The following is a 6,934-nucleotide window of genomic DNA, read 5'->3' as shown; positions in this document are numbered from 1 at the left end:
ATTAGTTTTTATTTGATATTAGGAGGGTGGAAATAAATATTTACCCACGAATCTATATTGAAAAATCATCTCAGAACCTTTCAAATGACGTTAAATCTTAAAATCAATAAGCCGTGTGTCTTATTTCAGGCTGCTATAGCAAAATACCACATACATTATTTGTCATAGTTTTAGAGGCTGGAAGTCTGAGATTAGGACCCCAGCACGGTTGGCTGAAGACCTTCTTCCGGATCAGAAGGGGTGAGCTATCTCTGTGGCGTCTTTTTTATAAGAGCACTAACCCCATTCGCAAGGGCTATTCCTTTATGACCTCAGCAATTCATAAAGGCCTTACCTCCTACTACCATCACATTATGTACTAAGAGTTCAAAATACAAATTTCAAGGGGGACACAGACATTCAGGCCACAGCAACATGTTACCATAATCTTTATCATTTCCTCAAAACAAGTATCCTTTCTGTCCTAAATTGCTTTTCACTTAAAATTTTTGTTTTGGAAGTTACAAGGAAAGGATGGAATGATGGTTCTTTACCCATTGTATACGAGGGCTCTAAAAAAACTAAGTAGTTTCCTTTTTCGGAGGTTATGGATTGGGTTTGAGGAACTTTGCATTGCCTTTATAAATTGCAAAATAAAATAGTATAGATCTTTGTCTCTCAGAGCAGCACCATGGTCATTGGCAAGAACAAGCATCTTACAAAAGGCAGCAAAGAAGGAGCCAAGAAGAAAGTAATTGATCCATTTTCTAAAACATACTGGTATGATGTAAAAGCACTAATTACCTATGTTCAATGTGAGTAATGTTGGAAAAACTTTAGACTCAAAGAACCAAAATTGCATATGATTACCTCAAGGGTAGTGGGTTTTTTGTTTGTTTGTTTGTTTTGTTTTTTTTGCTGTACGCGGGCCTCTCACTGCTGTGGCCTCTCCCGTTGCGGAGCACAGGCTCCGGACACACAGGCTCAGCGGCCATGGCTCACTGGACCAGCCGCACCGCGGCATGTGGGTTCCTCCCGGACTGGGGCACGACGCCGTGTCCCCTGCATCGGCAGGTGGACTCTCAACCACTGCGCCACCAGGCAAGCCCCAACAGTAGTGTTTTTGAAGTGAACCTTGCTGAGTTTCAGAATGATGAATCTGGACCTAGAAAATTCAGGCTAATTACTGAGGATAATCTGGGCAAAAACTGCCTGACCAACTTCTATGACATGAATCCTACCAGTGACAAAATGTGCTCTATGATCTAAAAATGGCAGACCATGATTGAAGTTTATATTGAGATCAAGAGTACTGATGGTTATTTAATTCATCTTGTCTCTGTTGGTTTTACTAAAAGAACATATAACAACCAGATTCATAAGACCTCTTAATCTCAGGACCACAGGTCCCCAAAATCCGGAAGAAGATTATGGAAATCATGACCCAAAAGTTGTAGACAAATGACTTGAAAGAAGTCATTCCCTACAGGGAATGCGGTTACTAACAGGCCGCAGACTGGTACCAGTCCGCAGCGGGGGGGTTGATGACCTCTGCTTTAGTTTGTGCTCTTTCCCATACAATTTAGAATCAGCTTGTGAAGAAATTCCTCCTGACCTATGAGAGTTTTTCCTATATTGACCCCTAAAAATTCTACAGCTTTTCCTTTTACATTTTTAAACTATCTCTAATTTTTTATATATGGTGTGAAAGTAAATTAAATTTGTTTTCTTGCAGTTCAAATGTGTGTGTATGTGTGCCCATGTGCTTTGTGTGTGTGCATACATATTTTGGGGGCTTCTTTATGTTTTAATTGTCAATAAGGCTATGCTATTCTTTAGGTCAGTGGTCCCCAACTGTTTGGCACCAGGGACCAGTTTCGTGGAAGACAGTTTTTCCATGGTCAGGGGCGGGGGCAGGGGAATGGTTCAGGCGGTAACGCGAGCAATGAGGAGCAATGGGGAGCAGCCTGGGGGTTGGGGACCCCTGCTTTAGGTTGTGCTCTTTCCCGTACAATTTAGAATCAGGTTGTCAATTTCCATAAAATATCTTTTGAAATTTGCATTAGAATTGCATTTATTCCATAGCCCTATTTACATCTTTATGATCCATCTCTACATTTATTTAGTTATTTTAAAATCTTTCAGTATAATGCTATAAACCTTTTACTGAAAGTTCTGTAACAACTTTTGTTGGATTTATTCCTGATCATTTTATAGGTTAAATCCTATTAATGGTACATAACTGTGAAATTATATTTTATGTTGTTGCTCTTTGTAAAAATGTAATTGATTTTCATAGAGTGTGATATCTGCAATCTTAATAAACTTACTGAATTTTATGTTAGCTGTAGTTTCTTTAGAGTTTTCTAGGTAGACATTTATATGCTCCATAAATAACTTAATAGTGGTGATAGTGAGCTACTTTGCTTTGTTCTTGATCTTGAAGGAAATCATTATAACATTTTATCATTGTATAATATCTGATGTAATTTGTTGGTGAATATCTTTTAATGTTTTAAGAAAATGTCCTTCTGTTCATAGTTAGCTAAGAATTTTTCCATGAGCTTATGTTGTACTTCTTGGAATACTGATTTTTCTGCCTCTATTGAAATGAATATATGATATTTTCCTTCAATAAGGTGAATTATTTTAACTGTTTCTAATACTTAGTCAATCTTACATTCCTGGGGTAAACGCCCCTTGATGATGGTAAATTATATTTTTTATATATTCCTGGGTTTGGTTAATAAATATTTGTTTAGGTTTTGTATCCTTGTTTATGAGTAAGATGGGGCTAGTAATTTTTTTCTCATACTGACCTAGCAGATTTTAGTACTAATGTTATATTGACCTTACAAAATTAGCTGATGACTATTTCCTTTCTTTTATTGTCTGGAAAAAAAATAATGGAATTATTTTTTCCTTTAGGGTTTAATAAAGTTTGCACATAGAACCATCTAAGATTACTGTTGATCCGTATCAGAAGATTTTAAAACATTTATTTATTTTTGTATGTTGTTAAAGGGCTACTCAGGGTTTTTTCCTTCTAGATTCGACTTTTAGAAATTCTGTTATTTCATAGAATTCATTTAATATCAGTGTTAAATAATTTGCCCACAGTGTTCATAGCCTCTAATAATTTGTAATAACTATAGTATTAGTAATTATTGTTTTTTAAATTCTAATATTGTTATTGTGCCACCTGTTACATTTTCTTAATTTTTCAGAGTTTTCTCAATATTATCAGTTTTCTTTCCAAGGAACAACTTTTGAGTTTGTTGATCCTACTTATTGTATCTCTGGTTTCTGTTTTATTCATTTTAAAATTTTTCTCAAGTATTTTCTTCCTTTTCTGCAGATTCAGGTCCTTTCTCATTTTTCTATCTAGGTTGCAGAATTTTTGTTGATGATTTGCAGAAGTTCCTTTTATATCCTAAATATTCCCTTTCTGACTTGGACCAAACAATAATGTTTTCACAGTCTTCCATGTATGTTAATTTTGATTTTGGTGTCCTTAATTGAAGAGAAGTTGTTAATTTTGATGTATCACACTAACCATTTTTCTTTTGTTTTATAGTTTGTCTTTTGAAATTTTGTGTGATATTTCTTAGCTATTACCCTTGCTCCTTTGTCACAAATACAGGCTTCTTCATTTACTTCTATAGCTTTTCAAATTTTATTTTGGCATGTTTCCTTTAATCTCTTTGGAACTCCTTTGTCTGTAGGTTTAGTTAAAGAACGAGTTTTTACGTTTCCCCATATTTTAAGCCACTTAACGTCAATGTCTTTGGACAATATTTCATTTCACCATTCATTTATGCTGCCAGGTTTATCCTATATTAAATCTCTGCTATATGTGAGTCCATCTGTAGCATCTCTAGCTCCAATAGCTTGTTCTTCTCTTATAGGAAAACAAGGATTTTTATTTCCATGAGTGTGCACTCTGCCTTACTGTTTGATAGGGTTAATCAGTATTTTTACTTTCCAGCTTTAGGTTTACTTAGTTATTTGTATATTCTTACGTATAATTTTTAATGTATCAAATTTATTTAGAAGTCCAAATGTCTTAAAACACATTTTAAAATATTTGATATTTAACTCAAATATATGTAATTTATATATATAAAATGAATATCTGGATCATTTCTGGGTTTGCTGCTATTGTCTCTTTGTTTTCTTGATTAATTATATGTATTACTTTTTGTATATTTATAAATTGAAAGTTTATAAATATTTGTGGTATATGCTAGGCATTTTGTCAAAAAATAGGATTTCACATATACATATTTTCTCTCACTGTACATATTTTTCTCTTTTTTACACTGTCAGACAACTAAGGTAAGGGAATTATTTATCCTCTCAATCCATTCAGAAATTTATCTTGGTCAGGGCTGGACTGCAGCTTTGGGAAGACTTAGTCGTCTTTTGTTTCACTTTTATTTGCAGGTGTGCTTTCTAAATTTTCTAAATTATTGGATTGTGAGCCTCATAGTGTTCTGTCTTTTCAGCTCTGAACATTTGCAAGAGTTTAGAGATTTCTTGCCCAGCTCTTCAGCTACCTGTCCCGTACAGCATCATAAACAGGCAGATGCCTAAGGTAGAGGACGGTATACTGTGCTTAAGGCTATCTCTTTCTTTACCAGGTCTTTGTTTCCTAAACCAGTCAATACTACGGGAGATTTTCTTCTGTCTTTTAGAAATTTTCAAATTAATTCTTCAGGCTCTCACACTGTTCACAGAATAGCCAGATAGCAGAATAGCCGATAACCTATCACACAGTTATCTCATGGGGAAGCATAGTCAGGTGGTTGCAGACCTTCAGGTTATAATGTGTTACTCCATCTGTGCACAGCTGCTAAAAAATAGTTGGTTTCTCTTTCCCAAGCACTCTTACCCCAGTCTTCACCTAGTATCCAGGATCTGCAAATGCCCCCAGGAGTGAAATGTTTGGAGATAATTTGACCTAAGTGATGAACACACAAATGGACAATGGCAAGACCGTATATGAGAGCAGACATGTGACCCACACACTCTGTAGCAAACAGTCAAGAAAGGCAAATCAAAGTCTCTGCAGCAATCAGAACAGTCAGGACTTGGACAGTGACTATGGGCTTGCCTAATTTTTGCCCTCACTTACAACTCAGAGCCAACTGGAGAAAGCCAAATATGCTCCCCGAAACAATCATGTAAAATGCCCCACTTGTAGTTAAGCTACCTCCAGCTTCCCCATGCTAACAGCCTCCGATGGAAGCAAACCTAAGCCTTCTCTTTTTTCCACCATAAACCTTTTCTACTACACTGCCTGCCTTTGAGTCTCTGCCAGCTGCTATGATGGTAGCTGTGACTTGCTTCCTATAGCAAGCTCTGAATAAATAACCTCTGTTCTCACTTGGTTTGCCTTTGTTTATTTCCACATAATTCATCTCAGAAGGGTTCGTCTCTCCCTGGAATTTTAGATTATCTAAATAGTTCATGATATTAATTTATGAGGTTTTGTTTTTAATTTATCTGATTTTTTTTCTGGTTTTGGCAGCAGACACAGTGATATGTCATGAACTCCTGCATTTTTGCTAGGAAAAGAGGTCTAGATCAAATGTTCTTTAAAGAATCCTCAAAGTCTGGGACAGTTCAGGTGTTTAACTACATGAAGCCCAGCTACCATCTAACGATGAAAAATTCTCTCACAGACACAGAATGCTGTCCATGCTTCACACCTCCAATTCCTTAACCTCAAAGTGTCCTGGGAATTATAATTGAATGGTTTAGAGCAAGGGTTGGCAAATAAGGCCCTTAGGGTAAATCTAGTTAGCTATCTGCTTTTGTAAATAGAGCGTTACAGGAAGATAACCACACTTCTTTGTTTATACATTGTCTATAGACTTTGCTTAAGTGCTACAATGGCAGAGTTGAATAGTTGTGACCAAGAGTGTATGGCCCATAAAGGCTAAAATACTTACAGTCTGGCGCTTTACAGGAAAAGTTTGATAACTCCTAGTGTAGTGTATGTTTTTCAAATGTTGTGTTTTTTCAGCTTTACAGTTTTTACTGGATTCTTTCTCATAGTTTTAATCTCTCTCCTCATTGAGTTTATGCTTTTCTTTAAACACTTGAACATACAACAGCTCTTTTAAAGTTTTTGACTACTAATTACATCATATCTGTCATTTCTGCTTCTCTTTATGTTGACTAAGGTTTCTCCTGGTCATGAATCACATTTTCGTGCCTCTGTAAGTACGGTGATTTTTAATTGGTATTGTGAGAGTTATACTGATGAAAGTCTGCGTTTTGTTGTCTTTCTTTGATGTGTGTAAGTATTTGGGTTAGTGACCAGTTAGCCAAGCTTTGTTAGAGCACATCTAGATTAGTTATAAATGTAGTTTAATTTTAATAAGAGTAGTTTAATTATGAGATCAGTTAGAGCATATCTGAATTAACTGTAAGAAGTGGTTTAATGCTAAAATGTGGAATTTCTGGGGTCTCTACTGAATGCTCTTGATATTTAACTATGTCTCTCTACTATGCCTGTTTAGAATTTGATATCTAACAGCCAGCCCTGTTCAGCTCATGGCTAGTGCCTTTTGTAGTTGTTTTCTATCTAGTAGTTATTCTTTGATCAACTTCATAGAGTCTCACTCTATCCATGTGCAGTTTAGTATTCAAAAAAGATTCAAAGGAATCAGTGTGCAAATTTATGGAACTCTTCATCTATGTAGCTTCCTCTTATCTTATGCTCTACCTCAAATTTAAAGCTATTGTAGCCGTCCTGAAACCTGATCAACTCAGTAATAATTGCTGTGCTCTGCTTTAGTTATTGCTTCTTGTACTGCAGTCTGGAAAGTGTCTCCAGGCAGAAAGCCAGGGTGATTGTAGGGCTCACCGAGTTTGTTTTCCTTCTCTCAGTCCTATGCTGAAAATAGTTATTTAATATATTTTGGATAGTAATTTAATTATTTAC

General features: G+C 35.8%; 1 pseudogene; it reads left to right on the top strand.

Moving 5' to 3' along the window:
* Positions 1-670: 670 nt before the first annotated feature.
* LOC101335900 (small ribosomal subunit protein eS1-like) lies at positions 671-1,484 on the top strand (annotated as a pseudogene).
* The last annotated feature ends 5,450 nt before the right edge of the window (positions 1,485-6,934 follow it).

The sequence above is a fragment of the Tursiops truncatus genome, chromosome 12 (assembly GCF_011762595.2).
Source record: "Tursiops truncatus isolate mTurTru1 chromosome 12, mTurTru1.mat.Y, whole genome shotgun sequence".
NCBI lineage: Eukaryota > Metazoa > Chordata > Mammalia > Artiodactyla > Delphinidae > Tursiops > Tursiops truncatus.
Note: the sequence above shows the minus strand (reverse complement) of the source record. Positions and strands in the feature narration are given on the sequence as shown.